The sequence below is a fragment of the Toxorhynchites rutilus genome, chromosome 3, assembly GCF_029784135.1.
Source record: "Toxorhynchites rutilus septentrionalis strain SRP chromosome 3, ASM2978413v1, whole genome shotgun sequence".
NCBI classification, from domain to species: domain Eukaryota; kingdom Metazoa; phylum Arthropoda; class Insecta; order Diptera; family Culicidae; genus Toxorhynchites; species Toxorhynchites rutilus.
In genome coordinates, this window is record NC_073746.1 from 155,510,946 (window position 1) to 155,533,163 (window position 22,218).

The window sequence follows — 22,218 nt, forward strand, 5'->3', positions numbered from 1 at the left end:
GCCGAAAATTGAAAAATGAAAATTTAACTTTCAGAGTACCAGCCCGAGTTTTCCGACGTTTTCACTATACAGTGCGAAAGCAGATGAAAATTTAATATCTTGTGAGTAATCGATTAGAGTTTGAATCATATTACTTGATGGAAAGTGTGCGAAAACGATAATTTTCTTCACACTGTTTCGCAAAATTATTGATTTTCGGGCGAGGGGTGAGGGAGGGAGATGGAAGAAATGAGCGCCATTGTGGCAGCCATTTGTGGCTAGCTTCCTTCCTTCACCTTAAGTCCGACCGTGCGTTAGCGTGCGTCGGAGGGCATACGTTTGCCTGATGCATTATGTTTGCCTGGTAAATTTTTGCTTTGAAATATATCATTAATATATTTTGTCCGTGTTGTCGGTTCTTAATTTGTTTGATAGCATTCCTAACTTCACCTTTCGGTCACATCTAGTTCGTTCGTCAGTATACCCCCATCCTTATTCCGATACATTTCTGCTCGTGGCACGAAGCCTTTTCGGGATGGATTGACTTTCTGGTAGATCCTTCGCATCTCATGAGAACGGTGCAGCTGTTCTAGTTCTTCACACTCCTCCTCTTCCTGGCGGCGCTCCTTTCCCGGAAGAGTTGGGTTTGCTGTCTCCGCTTCTGTCTATATCGTTCCACGTTCTGAAGGGTAGCTTGACGCAGCATTAGCTCCCGCGCAGCGTCCAAAATCATGAAAATATATAAAAATAAAATTAAAAACAAAAGAAAACGATAACCCCCAACGAATACAATATTTTTGCAATACTACAGTGTCTTTTTTCGACTGTTGACTAATTTGGAATACAAACCAATTTCAACTAAAATGGAACGCTCAAAACACAAAGGATACTTTTCCTTTTCTCACATTCAACAGATTGTCCGGCTCGGATCAATCCATCTATAGATAGCCTGAACAGGCAGCATCCAGTTTTGCAGCCATAAATAAGATCAATGCCAATGTTAGTTCGCACGGCATAAAACTTCCCCGTCCGGCTACCTCCAGCGTTATCTGCTCACATGGTTGCGTTGCGATCAATACTCTCGGGGGACAGCTTTTTTTTTTGCTTCACGTTACAGATACCTTGCTCACAGCCTTAGGTAAATTGCTCATATGGTACGAAACATGAACTTGGAACTCGTCCAGGACCAGAACGTTGTTAGGTTTACCGCTGGTGTTCAGTTACCATTCAGAATCATATGTACAGCTGCAAATGGAACCGCCAATGGTGTGTTCTCAAGCCTCATCGCCGCAGAAATCGGAAGAAAATCCCAATAAAACATGATAATTTCTCGCCAACTGTCAGCAGATTAGACAGTGCAACGCGGCTATGGAGCACTTAATCGATAGCTATAAAGATTAATCTAATCAGCACTGCGTATTTCACGGCGTTTTATAGACTTTGTTTATAATATCAGCTCAATCGGTTTCTCATGTGAGTATGTCTTTATATAAAAGCTATAAACATAAAATATTACAGATCGGACACGATGGCGGAGTGAAGTCGCATAAAAATATATAGACAACATAGCTTATACGGATATGATATTGACCCAATAAAATTTCCATTTGCCATGTATATATAGGAAAAGGAATTAATCTAATTTTTGTTGTTTTTTTTTTAGTTTTCATGGGATTTTTCAATTCAATTTCACATGTGATATAACGATTAAGAAGTTGTAAGCAGTTACAAGCTGATGTAAGAAGTTTCAACAATGTTATTTTGAATTTCTCGGTTTGTTGTTTACTGGGGCGTAGCACTATTTGGATTTTCAAAGTAATTTATACGTTTTCTAACCGAAGGATCTATTATTAGACCTATTGATCGACAGCAGATATGAGAAATTTTGTTCGATTTCACTAACTATCAGCAAAGTTTAGTTTTCACCGGAATAATATTTTTCTAATTTATACTAGAGATTGAACGGATAGCATCTTCAGCAAATATCGGGTACCGAATGCATGTTTAGAGGCTGGAAGGTTATACTGGATATTTGGTTCATTGTCGCATTACATTTGTTTCAAGTTACGCCGCCGCACAGAAATAACTCAGGAATATTTGGGTGCGGAATTAGTTCGAAAAGTCTTCCGACTCCTTGCAGTGGCGTTTACAGAGAAATACTGTTTTCTGAATCAGATATGGTTTACGAAGCTAAGAGGAATCGCTTGTTACCACTAAACCCTGAAAAGTTAGTATTTATTCACCACAATTGATAACTTGTTAATTCTGAGACATGAAATGAAGCCATTCTTCTATCAGAATTCACATGCAAGAGAAATTGAGCTACCGTCCATGGGGGTGAGATTGAGTTCAAAACGGAGAATGTTACTATTAGTAATATCTTGCCAAATATTTTTGAGAGCTGTGAACCGTTTATTAGGATATTTTCACTGCTGCATAATACCTCAATGTAGTACAGATAGTGATTGTTCAATAATTCATCAAAGATTGATGTATAAATCAAACTTTGCCAATGAACAAAATGTTTACCACCTCGAAACAACAGTCTATGTTACATTTCAGCTCAATTGATCTTAAGGGAAAGCCAAATACACAGCAAAACTGTTTTTGATCTTCGATCCCTCTCTTCTTCTTCAGAAAAAGGTCGATTATGTTGCGGTTTAGAAGTGATTCGCAGATGGGAATTCGGTCTAAGAAATTTATGTTTGCGTCAACTCGCGTAGTGTATTGTGTGAATTATCGATATATCTTTTTGTATCCAACTTTACTCAAGTTGTTCCAAATAGATTTTTGTGTAATGTTCAGCAGTGCTTGTGCTTACATGACGGTGGCACTCAACGATTTTCCATGATTTCCATGGATCATGAAATTTATTCACATTACAGCCGCTTGGCTTACGTTTCCGGCTGAAATGTCCTTCGTTCGGAGTAATATAATAAGTAGTGTCCACTTCAACTTCCAAAAACAGATAGAGAATTCTTTATTCGATCGTCTTTTTAAATGCCAGACATAAACAAAAGACATTTGTTAAATAGAACAATATTGTTTGTTACAATAGAACCTGACTGCCTTATCGGTATTTCGACTGAGGTACACTGTACAAAATCTGTTGGACATAATAGTCCTTTCCTTTTAAGAAAATGCAACTAAAAGGATATTCGAGTGTGTACCTAAGAAAGCTAATATCTAGCAATTGATAAATCAGATCTTTTCTTCAACATGCTTAATTCTGATTCAAAAGGAACTTATAAAAGATTAACAAAACATATTATTTCATTCTAGGAATATGAACTTCACACAGTATATAAACAAATCATTTATCATACATAAATTCATCTAATTTTTTTCTTTTCTTCTGTCTGGATGATCTTCTCGGCAACAGCACTGACCTCTCTGTCAATGGTTCTTCAACGCTAGGGACTCTTAACTGTAAGGGATGACGTTCACTCTTGGCGGGTACATGAGTTAATCTTAAACACTAAACTTTACTTAAAAAAAACAATTTCTTCTTTTCGAGCACACGATGTGCATCTATTCACTATTCAATTTTAACTCTATCCTTACATTCATTGTCCCTGCTTATATATATCAATGATTTGTGTTTACAACATCTTGAATGTGGGAATGTTTATTCATGGCATCAGCGCGATGCTGATATCGATTCTTGTGAACGGTTGATTGTTTATTCTTGGTCTCCGGGTGGTCCGATAAGTTGTGATTGTTGATGATGATGCAGCTGGATGGTGATTCGGATGTTTATATTCCGCTTATCGGCTATGCGGTCTCGATTTGTGCTAACTGTGCTAACTCCTCCCCTCTTGATTGCTTTGTCCTCAAAGTTTACTTTTGGATGGTGCGTAATGGTGTTGGTGCATCAAAGAATGCTTGAAGTTGTTTTTTTCTTTCGTCTGATAATTCCTCTGTGTTGTTGGTGTCAGGTTTAATTTCCGTTGTTTTTGGTGGCTCATTTATTAGGATGGTCTCAGCGTTTTTGTCGAAGTGGACTGTTATGTTGGCCTTTTGTTTACGTCTGGAAAGGAATCGAAGAATTGCAAATGTGCTTGCGATTAGAATTATTGTTGATAGTCCAAATGATCCAAAGATATTGAGTTTCCAACTCAAGGAATGATTTTGCAGGTTTAATAGTTCCAATTTTTCGCGATGTTCAAGGGTTAAATTCTGAAGGTATTCCACAGGTGGTGCGTCTATGATATGAATTTCGTTAACACGAAGTCCAGTGGTAGGATCATATGTTTTTGCAGGAATAGTTGTTTCATAATTGGAATATTGTTCGCCGTTGATATGAAGATTGCATTGGCTGAATTGTATTAAAAACGATCCATATAGGGGTTGACTGGAATTGGTACAATTTGATGAGACTTCTGCACCAGCGTCATTGATCAAAATTGTTGCATCGTTGATTCGTTTTACGAGTCCCTTTGAATATACCTTTTCAAAGGTGCAATTTGAATGTTTCCCTGTAGTAAGTTTATATATGCATTCATTTGCATGTTCTATTTGAGAATTATCGCATAAGAAATAGTCATCTTGCTCTTCACAAGGTTGATTCAATTCGTAAACATTTGTTTGATTTCTGATAATGTAATTTTTGTTCAATAAAATGCGTTTCATTGACTTGATTATTGAGTCAATGTAGTCGTATTCAAATGTTTCAGTTGATACTTGTGGAATCTTTAGCATATAGATAATGTGCGTATTATTCAGCATTACTTGTGCTTTGGCTTGTGTTAATAATTCTTCGAAGGAAGTTATGTGAATATCGTGGGTTTGTAGAAAGGTTGCAATTTTTGTAAAATCTTTTATCGATAGTAGTTTGCTACTAGGGATTCCGTGTTTGGCCATTAGAATTGCTTCTTCTAATGTTTCTACCTGATTTTGTAATGAGTCTATGTTGGAGAGAATTATCAATTGATTAATTTCGAGGGAATGGTTTTTTGTTCTTTCATTCTCGATCTTTAGTACTTGATTGGTTATGTCTGTTATTTCTTGGATTCGTTTGTCGATAGCTTCGTTGATGAATAACTGCTTGTTGTTCATGGTTATCAGGGCGTTCATGGAGTGATTGATGATTCGGAGATCTTCTGCATCTGGGCTGCCGGCGATCCATTTCCAAACTGTTCCGATTGTATCCCACCTTTTTCTTCTGTTTACAAATGGTTTGATTTTCATAAATGTTTCATATAACTTATAATTTTTGATTTGGATTAATTCATACAATGGATTATTTGAAGGATTATTCTGTATGTCACTATTAACATTGAAAATTGTATTGCCAATTTGAATTAAATCAATAGGATGTACAATGCGTATGTGTCCTATTTTTATTTTTGCTTTTCCTAGTGGTACAATTGCGAGTGGGTTATTTGTAAGGTCGTGTATTTGAATTCCTGCCAGTACTTGAGACGCGCAGAGGGCGAGTCTGTAAAGAAACGAAAAATGTTTTTATTCGCTTGTATTCTTTCGTAAATTACATTTATGGATTTTTCGATTATTGGAATCTATAATGTATGTATTGTGATCTTCTTTTATTTTTATAATGTTGTATCGACTCTTACGTTTATTGTGAGTATTTGTTTTTTCATATGCATAGCTATTGGGTTCGTATGTTTGATAAGCTTTTGGAATAATTTTTTCTTCTTTGTTTTTGTATAATTTTAATATTTTTTCATTATTTTTGTCTCGACTTCTTGCTATTTCTTCATAGGACGCATTATCTCTACTTTCTCCTATATAAATATTTTTTGGTGTTTTGTTAATAAATGAATGTATTGTGTTATTGTATTTATGAGTTGCTTCTTGAATGAGAGTAGTAATTGGCATATCTGGATTTAATGCTTTAACACATCTAGCTATTTCTCGTATTGTAGAGTGACATCTTTCTACTTGGCCATTGGTTTCAGAATGATTAACAGGAGTTTTGAAGATTTTGACACCTAAATTTATAATGTTTTGTTCTACGACATTTGATATAAAAGAACTTTCATTATCTATTACAATTAATGCGGGCAAGTCCCAATCATATAATAATTCCAAAAGAACATTTTTTACATCAGAAATGGCCTTTGACTTAATTGGTTTCATTTTGAGATATTTTGAAAATTTGTCAAGTGAGGATATAAAAAGGAAATTGGCATTGTAACAAAATATATCGAGATGTATGATCTCGCCAGGATAATTAGGGATTGGAGTTCTTACGGGGATAAATTTCTGAGGTTGTCGTTCATATTTTTCCATTTTGCAAATTTCACAAGTTCTTATATATTTCTGGAAAAGTTTATGTATTCCTGGGAAAAAGTATTTCTTTATGAGTTGAAGTGAGTTTTCCTTTGCATTCCGATGAGCGAAATTATGCACATCCTTGATTGTTTCTAACTGTTGTTCTTCATCTTGAATATCTTCTACTTTTGTTTGCGAAAATCTCACTTTCAAAATTTTTGAATTATAGTTTGTTTTATAAATTTCTTGTATAATTCCCATGGTTCGTTCATCTGTCATAATTCCGTTCAATATTCCTGGGTTGAGAAATTGTTGTAGTTTGTCCTTTAGAAAGTTTATATCAAAATTTGGTTCAACAAAAGTGTGTCTGTTGTATTTTTCAAAAAGAACATTAAATTCATAGGATGAATTAGGCCCAATCTGAAAAATTAATTGGTTCCGAAAAACGTTAATGGGAGCCTCAGTTGAGGGTATATAGGAACTGTCATCTTCTTCTGCCGAATGTTGAGTAGGGGTTAATGAATTTATTTGGATGCGTGAAAGTGCGTCAGCTACTACGTTGGATTTCCCTGGTTTATAGAACATTTCATAATCATGTTCCTCAAGGAAAGCTTTCCATCGTTTTAGCTTTGCATTATTGTTTTTGGGTGATAATGTGAATGTGAGTGGGAGATGATCTGTGTAAATTTTTAGTTTTGCTCCGTAGATAAAATTCCTTAAGTTGTGAAGAGCCCATACGACTCCAAGCATCTCTTTTTCGTTTGTTGCGTAGTTTTCTTCGGTCCTGGAAAGAGTTCGAGAAATAAATGTTATTGGTCGTTCGCCGTCCTGGAATTGCTGTGATAACACTGCTCCTATTGCTTTATCTGATGCGTCTGTGGTGAGAATGAAGGTTTTTTCAAAATCTGGAAATGTTAAAACGTCTTTAGAAGATAAAATTTCTTTAAGAGTATTAAATGAATTTCGTGCATCATCATCTAGATTGATGATTGTATTTTTTGACTGATTTTTCAGAATTTGGCGATGGCCATCCTCCCCTCTTAAAAGTTTTGTAAGGGGTTTTGCGATTTTAGCATAATCTCTTACAAAACGTCTATAATATCCAGACAGTCCTAGAAATGCGCGTAAATCTTTCAGAGTTTTTGGTTCAGGGTATTTACGAATACATTCAACCTTCTTATCGTTTGGTTTTAGACCTTCTTTTGAAACAATAAAGCCAAGAAATTCGACTTCGGTCCTTAAAAATTCTGATTTGTCAGGTTGAATTTTGAAATTAGCTTCTCTTAATGTTTCCAAAATTGTTCTTAAATTTTTCAAATGTTCATCAAGTGTTTTACCGAATATTATGATGTCATCTATATAGACATGACATATTTTTCCTAAGTGTTCTCTTAAAACGTCATCCATTACTCTTTGGAAGATTGCTGGTGCATTCTTTAAGCCAAAGGGTAAACGAATGAATTCATATTTTCCATTATTAACTGAAAAAGCTGTTTTTTCTATATCTTTTTCAGACATTGGGATTTGATGAAATCCTGATGCCAAATCCAATGTGGTAAAAAATTTGTTTTCTCCTAAGTTAGATAGGACTGTGGATGTATCCGGAATTGGATATCTGTCACTAATTGTTTTTGAATTTAATTTTCGGTAATCTATAACCATTCTGTATTTCTTTTCTTTAGAAGCATCCTGTTTCTTTGGTACTATCCAAACTGGTGAGTTGTAAGGGGATCGTGATGGTCTAATAATTCCATCATGTAAAAGTTTTTCTAATTGTTTATTAACTTCAGATTTTAAAGCTTGAGGATAAGGATAAGTTTTGCTATAGACTGCATTTTCGTCAGTAGTTCTGATATCGGCTTTGACCTTTGTAGTAAATGGTAATTTTTCATCCGGAGGTTGAAATAAATCTTGAAAATCTTTTAAAACTTTTTCGAGTCTGTCTTTTTGTTGCTTGTCTAGGTGATCATCTCGAATATTTATTTTGTTGATTTCCTGTAGTTTGTATTGGAGTAGAGGAATAATGAATTTGTTTTCTAAAATTAATTTTTCATTTGAAGTATCTATTACTGCTTTCAATTCTTTTAATGTGTCGTGTCCTATGATTGCATCAAAAGATTTTAATTCATTTAAATGAAAGAATTTAATCAAAACATTAGAATATGGTTTGAATAATTTTCCGCTGGAATATTTATTAATTTTTATATCTCCGCCTACTGAAGATACATAAAAAGGTTTTTTTATTTTGTGGCTGATACTTGCATATCGAGGGTGAATGAAATTTTTGTTTGATCCTGTGTCAATTAGAATTTTTAGTGGTTCTTTTGCCTTACCAAAATAAAGAAAGTATGGTAGGGCAGATTTTAATCTAAAAAATTTAGTTCTGCTTTTTCTATGTCTTCTTCTTCAGGTGTTTCCCGTTCTTGTGTGTCAATTGTTTTCATATATCGTTCATATTGAGATGATTCTTCGGTTTGTTCCTCTTCATTATATTCGTTATCTATGCATGGATAATCGTGATCATTGGGATTAATTTCAACGAAATTTTGGGGATCTTCATATTGGCCGGTTTTAATGTTGAAGAGTCTTGGTCTCTTCATTGGGTTTACCTGAGTTGTATTTTGAGGTCTATTGCCGTAATTTATTTGTCTAGTCCTAATGGATGGATCTACTTCCATAGGTTCTGGTGGATGTTGTCGGAAAGGATTTCTGGGAGGTAATTGTGGTTTTGGTTGAAAGGAATGTTGCGTAAATTGTTGGAAATTTGGTTTTGGAGCATTCCATTGAAATGGGGGCCTAAAATTATTGTTGTTATTAATAAAGGGCTGGGGTTTGAAATTGTGATTTCTGAAATTTTGAATGGGATTTGGTTTTAACATACGTGGTGGTAATTTTAGAGGATTAATTGGAATTAAATTTCTGGGTGCTGCTGTATGTTCAAAATGTTTTGGTTTAGTTAGCATTTTTCTGCATTCTACGTTTTGGAATGCGATACAATAACTGTATGCACTTGCTAAAGAAGTTGGTTCATAATTTCGGATGAATTTATAAATGTCTCCATCAAGCCCTCTTATGAATGCATCTATTGCCTTTTTATTGTAAGATTCTATTAAAGCTTTTGAAGCTTCTGGGTGACTAAATCTGTGATCTGTTTTGATTTGATTTGCTATTAGTGATAGCAATCTGTTTACTTCGTCGTAATAAATTTCTAAAGAGTTTCCTCTTTGTTGTACGGTCATTAATTGATAATCGAGTGTTTCAAGATCACGCTTTTCACCATAATAAGTGACAAGTGTTTTCTTGATCATCGTCCAGTTGATACCAATGTTAGAAGCGACTAAAGCGTCATTTGCTTCTCCTCTAATTTTCCGTCTGATAGTTTTGCATACCATGTGGAATTTATTTTGCAATTCAACACTATGGTTTGCAGTAGTATTATATAATTGGATTAGACTGTCAACATCACTGATCCAGTTATTTAATTCACTTGGATCGCCTGTGAATATTGGCAAGTCTTTGACTAAATCGGGAATTTTCTCAAAAGTATCTGGGTTTACGGGAGAACCGTCTTGTTTTGTGAAAAATAGGGGTGGATCACTGTAATCAGGAATATTTTGTGGAGCGGAAGCGGCTTCCAGAGCGGCAATCCTGCTCAGTAGTTGGTTAACGTCGAATTGTTCCATATTATTTATTCTTAATTGATTAAATGCTTCTAGCAGGTTATCCAGTTTAAAAAAATTATTGAATGTTAAAAAATGTTGATAAAATAATTGTTTAATATAAAAATAAATGTTTGTTTTAAAAATATTTGTTTCACAAAAAGTTTTATCCTAAAAATATTGTTGGAAAATTATCAAAAAATTTTAACCTTTCCTGAAAAAGAATTAGTATATATATATATATTTTTTTTTAAAATAATATGATTATTTTCAATGAATATTTTGGAAATTACCTTTATTTTTTTCTGAAATTAATTGTTTTGTTATTTTATTTAATTAATTAATTGTCACACTATATTTTGGAATTATACAATTATTTGCACTACTTGTATTTGAATCTTTGTTAAATTATTCACTTTATTTCACTTTGTGATATTTCTGTTTTTGTTTTTAGTACTTACATGTAAATCCTGAACATCTTGTGGGAACACCACAAGACTGCGGAACAACGTACTTTCGGATGTCAATCCTCTTTCAGTGACGTCTCGAAAAGCTTCGGTGCGCGTGTCCAGTACTTTTGTCTCGATGTCCTATTATCACCTTTTGATTTATCCAACCGCTGGCGGGTTCAGCGAGACTGGTTGGTCGGGATCCTTGAAGTGTCTTCCTTCCTTCCCAGTGTGGCGGCAAATTCCTGTTCGGTCCACAAGCGAGCTCCTAACTGTTGTGGCTACTGAGGGGCTCTTCCACACGGCTGCAGAGGTCCTGCGGTCCAGAGAGGCTTCGTGCGTTCGGATATTTTTTTCGGATAGTGTGGGTGGTAACTCTATCGTTCACCCTATCACTTCACTTGTCTCACTTCCTTGGCACTACTTTCACTTGGCAAGGTCCCTATTCGGGCGCCAGTTAATCTTAAACACTAAACTTTACTTAAAAAAAACAATTTCTTCTTTTCGAGCACACGATGTGCATCTATTCACTATTCAATTTTAACTCTATCCTTACATTCATTGTCCCTGCTTATATATATCAATGATTTGTGTTTACAACATCTTGAATGTGGGAATGTTTATTCATGGCATCAGCGCGATGCTGATATCGATTCTTGTGAACGGTTGATTGTTTATTCTTGGTCTCCGGGTGGTCCGATAAGTTGTGATTGTTGATGATGATGTAGCTGGATGGTGATTCGGATGTTTATATTCCGCTTATCGGCTATGCGGTCTCGATTTGTGCTAACTGTGCTAACTCATGTGGTTCTAAGGCTGTATCGAATCCATGAAACGGTTCTTCATCACTGAAGGGATCATCGGCTTGACGTTTTGTGCCTCTCCTGGCCATGCTCTGTGGTGGCAATACCACATTACGCCGGCGTCGACGTCCTTCCTTCAGCCGAATCTGCCCCTTGTGAGCCGAGATTACGTGTGAGCCGATTGCAATCTGAAATACATTAGGAGAGATTTTTTTAATAAAGATTGCTTCAGTCCATCTTTGAAGTTCATGCGATTTAGGATTTCTGTACAGAACCTTGTCGCCTTGGGTTAGTTCATTCAATTCATCCTTCACTGTATCCTCTAATGATTGAGAAGATTTTTGATTATTAATAGGTTTATGAACTAAATTCTGCTTAGTAGTTTTATTCGGGTTAATTAGATCAATTATTGTTTCAGGTCTGTAGCTCAAGACTCTTTCTGCTGGAACACCTTCCCCCGAAGTCAAACAACTGTTACGATAGTTAAAAAGAAAATAATTGAGTTTGTCTTGAAAATCCAGTCCTTTTATTTCTGGGTCGAGCAGAAACTTCTTCAGTACCTCTTTAGTCACCCTCACTAAACGTTCAGCTTGGCCATTACTTTGTGGGTGGTACGGAGGGCTTTTCATTACTTGAATACCTTGCCGTACTAAAAATGCCTCAAAATTTTTGGAATTAAACGGTGGACCGTTGTCTGTTACTTGTACGTCCGGTAAGCCAAATCTAGAAAAAAAAATTTGTGAACTTTTTTAAGACTTTAACTGTTTCAGTACCATATCTCATCCAATCCAACTCTAACCATTTCGAAAAACTATCTACAATAAGTAATACCGTATGTCCATAGAAATAAAAAAAATCTGCGTGAATTCTACTAAACGGTTTGTGAGTAGGAATCCACTCAGAAGTCATATCTTGTCCTGGAATAATTGCCATTTTCACACAAATATCACAATTTTTCACATAGGATTCAATGTCGGCATTAATACCAAACCAATATACACAACGTCGAGCCTGTTGTTTCATTTTAACAATTCCTGGGTGGTTAACATGAAGCAATTTCAAAATCTTGCTTTGCAATGCAGCCGGAATAACTACTCTATCTCTGTATAGCAAACACCCTTCCACTATCTCCAAGTGTTCATGTTGAGAGTAAACATCGCGATAACACTTTTCTATTCTTTCTGGCCAACCATTTTTCATGTATGAAAGAATTTGTAGAAGATATGAATCTCTACTTGTTTCTAATGCAATTCTGGAATTGTCCAAGGGTAATTCCAACCCAAAATTTAAACTTTTAATACTGTAGCTTTCATAATTTTTTGGAACATTGTCAGGAAGGGGAAACCTTGAGCAGAAATCTGCGTTAGTCATCTTATTTGACAGTCGGTATATGATATCAAAGTCGTATATGGAAATCTCCATAAGATATCGCTGTAATCTTGTCACGAAAATGGAATTCCGTCCAGGTTTGCCCAAAATTCCTAACAGGGGTTTATGGTCAGTGAAGATTGTAAACTTTTGGCCGTAAAGAAATTTATGAAATTTCTTCACAGTGGAAACAATTGCGAGAGCCTCTAAGTGGAGGATTGGGTAAGTTTTTTGTGCATCATTCAATGAAAATGAAGTAAACCAAATAGGCTTTTCAATACCTTCGTGAGCAATTAATCCACCCAGTCCGTATGATGAAGCATCTGCACAAACTACGATAGGTTTTTTTTGGATCATATAAGGTCAAAATATCCGCGTTTAGTAACTGAGATTTACTAGACCAAAAGGCCTTGTCATATTCCAAAGTCCAAACGTATTTTGTGTCTTTTTTCAACAATCTATACAAGGGATTCAAGGTCGAAGACAAATTAGGTACAAATTTCCCATAATAATTTATTAACCCAAGAAAAGCTTTGAGTTCAGTGGTGTTTTTTGGTATTTTGGCTTGCTCAATAGTAGCCACTTTTTCCGGATTTGGCGCCAGTCCTTAATCTGAAATAATATTACCCAAGTACGGTAAGCTAGACACAAAAAACTTACACTTTTTATAGTTAACCTTAATATTGAACTCTTTCAATCGATCTAGCACAGCAATGAGTTTCCTGCGGCAAACCTCAATAGTTTTACCGGCAATAAGTACGTCATCCAAATAGCAGTATACCCCCTCGAAACCTTTCAAAATTGTGTCCATAACCTGCTGGAAAATTGTCGCGCTCGAAGATGCGCATTGAGGAAGTCGATTGTAGGAGTATAGTCCTTTAATTGTATTAATGACAACAAATTTGCGTGAATTTTCTGACAGATTTAGCTGGGTGTATGCTGTTGCCAGGTCTAAGGAGCAAAATACCTTGCAATCTGCCAAGGAAGCAAATAAATCCTGTACATTAGGAAGTGGATATGAGTGTGGAATTAAAACTTTGTTAATTGAAACTTTGCAGTCAATTACAAGACGGATGTCATTATCTTACTTGGCAACAATCACCACTGGTGATGCCCATTGACTTGTTTGAATCGGTGTTATGATACGATCCTTTTCAAGCATTTTTAAATGCTCCAGAACCTTGTCCTTGAGTCGATACGGAACATCGTAAGCCTTACGAAAGATTGGCTTTCTCTCATCCAACACAAGATCAGCTTCAAACCCGGTAATCGGAGATGAAAAATCCTTGTTAAAAACTTGTTCATATCGAGATTTGATTTCGCTAACCATTTTCTCCTGTTCCATGTCATTTGTTATGGAATTAATCGAAAAAATATTGCAAATCTTCCTCCTCCATCCTAAGCAAAAAACATCCAACCAGTCACGCCCAATCAGAGGAATGAAGTTGTGGCCACTATCTAGAACAATCATATACAATCGGGCTTTCTTGTTATTTAGTAGAACAGTCACTAAAGCTTTACCAAGAATCGCCAAAGAGGAGCCATTGATAACGATTAGTTTTTTAGTGCATTTGATCAATGTAACGCCACTGAACTGCTTCAAGAAATCAGGCTTGCTGATAACTGAAACAGCTGAGCCACTGTCAACCTCCATATTGATTTTAATTCCTTCAATACAAACCTCAAGGAGACAAGGTTCGTTCACCTTTTTCGTTGTCTCTACCATCAAACAAGGGTAATCACCTGAGCTATCACTATCAGAATCATAATCCACACGTAGTCTCTTGAAGTAATCGTGTACATTTTCCTTTTGGTTGGCCTCCTCTACGAATTTCACAGCCTTCCTATTTTTTCTACGGAAACTGTATTTTTGGACATGACCTTTCTTACCACAATAGTGGCAAGTCAAATTGGAATACCTTCCTCTACTCGAGGAACGCTGCCCTGATCTTGAACGACTCCTGTCATACTGTTGACTTCTTCTCTCAAACCGCGATCTACCCCTACTATGCTCTCCGTAGAAACATGGATCATGCTCCGGGGATTTCCTTCCTAACCTGTACTTTACTGAGTTCACATGTCTATCATCGTTGATCATCATCGCGTTAGATGTCGTAATTTCTTTGTTCTTTATGATTTTCTCAGCCATCCTCAAATTTAAATTATCTTCATCTAGCAATCGATGCTGAACATCTTTGTTGAACACACCGTATACCAATTGATCCCGTATCGCGGAGTCTCTGAATTCCCCGAAATCACATGCTTCAGCTAACAATTTAACGCCTAGAATAAAGTTTTCTCCTGACTCGCTAGGACCCTGTTTTCTTGATCTAAATTTATAGCGTGTCACAATCTCGGAATCCACCTTATCAAAACGTTCCTTGAGTTTTCTTGTAATCTCCTCATAACTTAATGTACGCAAATCCGTTGCCGGACACAAGAGCTTCAATTCTTCGAAAGTGGGTAACCCACAGCAACTCATGAATATATCTTTTTTACGATCCTGCTCAATATTATTACTCGAAAAAAAATATTCAATTAATTTAACATAATTCGAAAAACTTGTTCCCGGAACGTAGGGGTCAACCGTGCCGATCAGTGCCATTTGTACCACTATATCAATTTTATATAAAACAAGTGATTCAAAACTCACGAACAATGGACCAAAGAAAATTTCCACCTACCAATTTTTCTCGTCGCCAGTGAAATGTCCTTCGTTCGGAGTAATATAATAAGTAGTGTCCACTTCAACTTCCAAAAACAGATAGAGAATTCTTTATTCGATCGTCTTTTTAAATGCCAGACGTAAACAAAAGACATTTGTTAAATAGAACAATATTGTTTGTTACAATAGAACCTGAATGCCTTATCGGCATTTCGACTGAGGTACACTGTACAAAATCTGTTGGACATAATACCGGCTTCATCGAAGTAACTGTAAAATATGGCGTATTTTCTCTATAATGGTGTCATCTGAGAGCTGTTTTCAGTACGAGATATCGACCACAACAGATGTCTATCGGGAAAGTAATGAATTTCTTCATCCCTCACCTAGTGTTAATAGAATATGCGCTTCAAGAATGTAAGTTTACTTTCGAACAACGGCTTCCGTATCTTAAACTAGGCGTAACTAACGAAGCTAAAATGTGTTACTTACAGCAGAACAAACATTCCGTAGAGCATAGCGGAAAGCGATAAATTTGCTAGTCACAAAATTACTTTTAATTCATTGAGATTTAATTCAATTTGCATGTTATGTGTAAACCACTGCGCTAATGCACGAATTCTTCACGGGGAATTTGCGCTTTGATAAATGATCCGCGAGCTGCCCTAATTGTAACTCCTGGCCGGCCCCAGGGCTTAGGGTATACGATCTCCAGTGTAGTCATATGAGCAGCAACAAAAGCACAGCAGCAGCGAGGCAACAGTTTAAATTCACGATTGCTTATGATTAAATAATTTCATTCGATCGGGTTAATAGAAATATTGCACTATCATTAATTCACCCGTCTTGTGTTCCATACTGGCTGGCTGTTCAATGTCAATGAAAAGCGCCCCACCAAGCGGCTCACGAGGACTTAATAGTTTGTCGATGCCCTAGCCAAGCACAAGGGATTGTACAATACTAGTTTATGCAAGCTTAACTGCTCCTGCTAATGGGTAATGGCGCGATTGTACATACCGATGTTCTTGAATCACTACGAGAACCGGGAACGGCCCATGCTTTGGCAATTCCGCTTATTTCTATTTTTGGTTGTTTCAATGCACATATCATTCTGTTAGGGACAGAAGGCTCAGTGATCGAAAAAATAAGTGGGTAGATTAAATTATCACCCTGTCTATTTCCGTTGACTTCGAATTTATCATAAAAAACCTGTTCATTGATACGGATAATTTTGCAAGCAGGACAGAAACAGTTGAAATGTTTTGGTCATCAATATCCATTGGATGGAAGTTCGACTGATGGGATACCGTAACGCTTTTGAATCTGGACACTTTTTCATTATATTCAATATTATACCAAAACCATAACATTTTTTGCATGTTGAATGTGACTATTGTATCAATTTAGTGTAGTGTCAAAAATTGTACCTACATCCAAACTAGCGTTGGCAGAAAACATGCCATCTTTGGCAGAAAAGATGCCATTTCCTGGTCATGAGAGTCAAATGCGCAAATAATGAGCAATTTTGAAGCTTAAAAATGGTTTGTATGTATGCGAGCAGACATCTATTTCTGTTTTCTTTTCTCTTTTCATTTGGGATTGTGCAGAAAAAAAGTCCCTACGTCATCAATGGGAATCGAACCAAGGCCGGCTGGAATGCGAAGCTACTTTACACGACCACGCTATCCATATAGCTGCCAGCGCTATTATAAAGGAGCGTGATAATATTACACCTCATCATAAAATGAAGTTGGAAGGTGTTTTCTAAGCCGATAAAGAATAACATGAACGATAATATATCTTTGTCTGTCTGGGCCGTGTATTTGGCAAACTATACGAAAAGCTTCCATTTAAATGTGTCTCCTGTTTCGCTCCCTCATATTGGCTCTAGCATATATATTATACAAATGATATACATGTATTGGGGAGTAGAACATTTTATGTTATCTTTCAGCTCATTTAATGTAATAAATCGGGATGCCAGAAAATGTGCTAAAAATTAACTTTGGATGTAGCTGTTGACAAAAATGTCAAAAATCAAAACAAATATTTGTGTTTCATAAACCTATGTCCGGAAGAAAAAGCACATTCAGAAGATGGTTTTAAATCCGGGCGGATCAAAAGTTAACGATCAAATTTCTTATTGAAGGAGTTGCATAAGAGAATGTTACAAGCCCTAGAAAGAATGGAAGAAGAATCTTCGATTCGGGAGACCGCAAAACTCTTCGGTATACCAAAGAGTACACTGAAAGAGTGACCGAAAGAAAGACGCTACTCATCTACAGAAAAGATGCAGCAGGATTCTTTTCAACAAAGAAGAAAGAATTATGGTGGAGTGGAAAAGTGAAAGTAGTCGAAAATCTCAGAAAGTTGAATAAAAATATGTCGAAATTGTATGAACCTCGGATAAGCCAAAAGAATGTTTTATACAAAATGGCGGCCGTTTGAAATTAAAAATTGAGTTTTAGTTCTTTTTTTGTAAAATTTCCAATTTAAAAAAATAGGAAAAAAAAGAATAATCTTTTATTGGTTATTCAATAGGGATATATATAAAGATCGTATTCATATCAATACGGAATAAATCGGTTCTGTAGAACTTGAGATATCGTGTACGCCAGTTTGAAAAAAAATACAAGTTTGAAGTTTGAGTCAAAGTCGTTCTAGATTAGATTCCGCATTACTAAAATGGATATAACTCAGTACATAATGGGACTTTCCAAACATACCCTTTGAGGGCATATTCTTGAATGTTTAAGCTTCAGAATTTTTGGGTGAGGGTGCCACACAGGAAATACATCCGTAACCTAGATCTGGGCGACGGGGCGACAAAAGTGTTAAGTGTCCGGATTTCGATGCATTACGATACATAGTCAGTTTTTGTTTGATACGGCTCAAAGATATAAGGGAGCAACCAGAAATCGTTTTACGGTCAAATTATTCAAATGAAGTCAATTCAATTTGTCCGAATAACGACCGTAGTCTTTCTTTGTGTTTCGTCAAACACAAAACTATAAATACCCAAGCTATTTGATATGGCTAAATACTTGATAAGGGGGAAATGGATGATTTATTTTCGATATTGATGTTTATATTAATGGCCACTGTATTGGCTAATTGATTTTTGTGAGTCGATTTTTAAATATCGACGCATGTTTCGTTTAATCGTTTTAGTATTCGGGTTATACCTCCAGTTACGGAGAACGACTCTCAGAAGAATAACGAAGCAGAGTAATAAATGAGACTTTTAGTGATTTTATATCGGCTGCGAAGAAAATTTTAGAAAATGCATGATTTGTAAATATTTATGAAAATACTAGCTGACCCAGCAAACGTTGTTCTGCCATATAAACTATTTCTAGGAAATATTTTGGTTGTTAAATAAAAATCACTAATGTATCGTAAATGTTTTTGAATGTTTTAACGATCTTTAAAATAACCGAATATGATCAATAAAATAGAACGAATGGAACGATTTGAACGAAAGTGTGTTTGTTATTTATGCTGCCGGTGCTGGTGACGGTGCGCATTGTCATTCGATAAACAAACGTAAAACGCTCGTGACTCATCTATTCTATCCATTTCATCTATTGTGTTCCTTAAGAATAAAAATGTTGCAGCGCAATATCGTTCCGGAGCAATTCAGAAATATCAGTGCAATCAAGCATTTCATAGCGTATCTTCCCGAGCTATGAAACGGCCCATTCTTCTAAGAAGATCACATGAATATGTGGGGATGAGATCTATCACATACTGAGGAATGGAGTGCTATAGACTATGACCGCCGACGAAAATAAAAATAAAACATTCATTGTCTTAATTCAATGTATGTAAAAAATGTGAAGGGTGAAATGCTAAGTAAGAGAGAGAGAGCCGTTCGCTTTCTACCTTCGGGTAAACGTCGATAATGAATTGTTGCGACAACCCACGACATCGTAGAATGACGCTGTCCTGACCACGTCGAGTCATCATACAATACACATAAAAATCCATCGAGCTCTAGCCACTCTCTTGTTTTTTCGTCTCCTCTAACCACATGTTCATAAGTGTTGATGCAAAATGAGAATTGACGTTCATAATGAATGAAATAATTGTGGCGAGATCTCGTTGTTTAATGTTTATGCAATATCCGTCTTGTCTGTTCAGAACGGCCGGGGAGTTTTTCGTTTTGTTTCTCCCTTCGAATCACAATTTCTCGCGTTGTTCTGCAGTCGCCCACCATGTTTCCAGTAACGTCTTCAACAGCATGCGCATTCGATCAATAGCGTGATTATCATTTTGCAATCCGAGCATCTGTGATTTGAAAAATTTTCAATAATTTATTGTACTCATTTAAAAAGGCTTTCAGTTCGTCAGCGATGCACCTGGCTTTAGGCGAATTGAAGATGAAATGTGTGGATGTAGCTCCATCTGTAATTTAACAACGTATATAAATTCGTTCAGATAAAATTATTTGGATATTTTTCATACATAAATACTAAAATCGCGATTAAAAATAGAGGATCGTGGTAAAAATTTCGAGTTATTTCTATTTTTAAAACCAAATTTTAAAAGAATTTAAAAATAGAAAAATTAAAAAAAATGATTGATGATTTTTTTGTTCTGCATAGAACCACCCTAATTGGAATTAAATGTAAAGTAATCGGTACCCTAGCTGTATCATATATAGTTCACGACTTATTCTCATGTCTACTAAGTTTTTGTGCATAATTCCAAAGGAATCGGTCGAGCCGTTTCGAAGGAGTTCGACCACGAACATCGTGACACGATTTTTTTTTATATATAGAAGATTAGGTTGGGGAAAAAGTAATCCATTATTTTCTCGATAACTGGATTTAGTTATAAATATCTCGCGTAATATCGATCTTACAATTTCAAGTTTGGACTCGTTGTAAAGGTGACATTTCACACAAAAAAAATTCTTTTGCTGTTTTTTGTTTGTTCCATACAGTTGCGAGTTACAGGATGTTCACTATGGAAGTCAACAAAGAGGAAATTCGGTACAATTTACACTTTTTCTTTTATAAAGGCGAAAATGCAAACTAGGCCGCTGAAATTGTGGATGGTGATGAATGGTGCCGATACTGTAACAGTAAGATACGTGCATTTTTTTATTAATTTTTTTGGTTATTTTTTTTCAAATTTTTTAAAATTTTTTTAGTGCAATACACAAAATTCTGATGTCTGCAGTCAACAAATGGACCGTTTGAAGCTAGCGATTGACCAGAAACGTCCAGAATCGACCAACAGAGGAGCTGTTTTGTTCCATCTGGACAACGCAAGGCCACAAAACCACGGGATCTTGACTAGGAAGTTTTAATGCATCCACCATATAATCCGGACCTGGCTCCAAGTGATTACCACCTTTTTCTCGCATTGCAAAACATCCTGAGGGATAAGAATTTGGGATCAAGAGAAGATTGTAAAAATCTATTACCAGAGTTTTTCTCCAATACGGACCAAGACTTTTACGAGAGAGGTTTTATAAAGCTACCTTTAGAATGGCAGGAAAAAAACAACAAAACGGTGCATATTCGACCCAAATCGGACAATCCGAAGCATAATTAGAAATATTTTGAATCTCACCCAAAATTAATGGACTACTTTTTCCCCAACCTAATATTAATGTTTTACTGCTAGAACAAAGCTCTGTTTTTAAAATTGTAATATATCATACACAATCATCTCAATTAAATATAAAAAAAATAAAATTCAATATAAAATGAAATATAGATTTAAAATCTATAAATAATAAAAGAATAAAAAAGGCTCTTATTTGAAACCGGTTTCGCAACGCTGGTATTACCACTGTAGTCTCGAAATATAAGAATGCACGAACCCGATTGATCTCTTTTTGGAATTTCTGCTCCATTCCGTTCTGGCACGTAAAGGGTGGAACGATAAAAATTTGGTCAACTAAAATTTGACGCAACTCACACAACGCGAAAATCCAAGCTTCTTTTCGATGTGGCCAAATCGACTGTGATGAACATGATTAAAGTGATCAGGGTACATTTATCGACTGCCAAGAATACTGGAACAGGAGAAAATCGGAAGCCCTAATCTACAGCGATGACATAAAGAAAGGCCAGTACTTTTAAGTGGAGCTCCAACCTCTCAATCCGAGACGTCGGATTCAAATTGAGAGTTTCGCACAAAATAATACAGCGAGCAAAGAAACGTGTCTTTTCAACTTTTTAAAGAGCTATTCCTAAGGTTTCGATACATTCTAACATATTATCGGATGTGATAAACAAGCAAATTAATACGTTCATTTTGTATTCCTACGTCAACAATGCGGTTGTCTTAGACATAACTCTCTATATTTTTTTTCTTGTGACGGATTTCTCGCCAACTCGTCTATGGGATTGGCATGACCCTCTCAGAACTCAATGAAACTCTCTCGACGTGAAGGTCTTACCTAATTAAGCAACTTGGCATACTTAGTTTCCGAAAATTGATCTAGACTAACATATGGAAAGGGCCAAATATTTTTGACCATTTTTTTGTGAATTTTTCTTACTCGAAAATCAAAAGTCCTACAAAAAAGTAATCTAAAGAAGAGTTTTAGGAAAAATATAATTTTCAGAAAAAAATATTTATCGGAATCCTACACTGAAAAAATCGATTTCAAAAACGAAAAGTCGATTTTCTCAAAATGGTCATCTCAGATATTGTTGAAATGGTAGATAAATGGTAAATACATATGTGTCCTACAACTCTTCCATAAATCGCAATTTGTGCATAGTTAAGGCAGAACAGTTTTTCTATCAAAAACTTTTTCAAGAATTTTGTCAAAAATTTTCTATTTTTTTGTGTACAAAAAAAAAGTCATATGTTTTAATACATTTGATTTGAAATAAAGGCCTCTAAAACACTCATTTAACATTTTTATTATTATTAAGGTAACTGATTTTGGTTTGTCCAGTCGAAAATATGATCTTGGTTTGTCCACTTTTTTGAAAGCTCTAATTCAGCGCACCTGTGTCAAATCAGGTATTCGAATGTTTCAAAACATATAAATAAAATTGTCTTTTTCATGATTTACAGTAGTTTTATAG

The 22,218-nt window shown here is 35.7% G+C and overlaps 1 long non-coding RNA gene across 1 annotated transcript; it reads left to right on the forward strand.

Moving 5' to 3' along the window:
* Positions 1 to 1,334: 1,334 nt before the first annotated feature.
* Positions 1,335 to 20,590, forward strand: LOC129776299 (uncharacterized). Its single transcript, XR_008743084.1, has 3 exons — positions 1,335 to 1,452; positions 20,109 to 20,249; positions 20,319 to 20,590. It is a non-coding gene; the product is annotated as an uncharacterized LOC129776299 (long non-coding RNA).
* Positions 20,591 to 22,218: the final 1,628 nt, after the last annotated feature.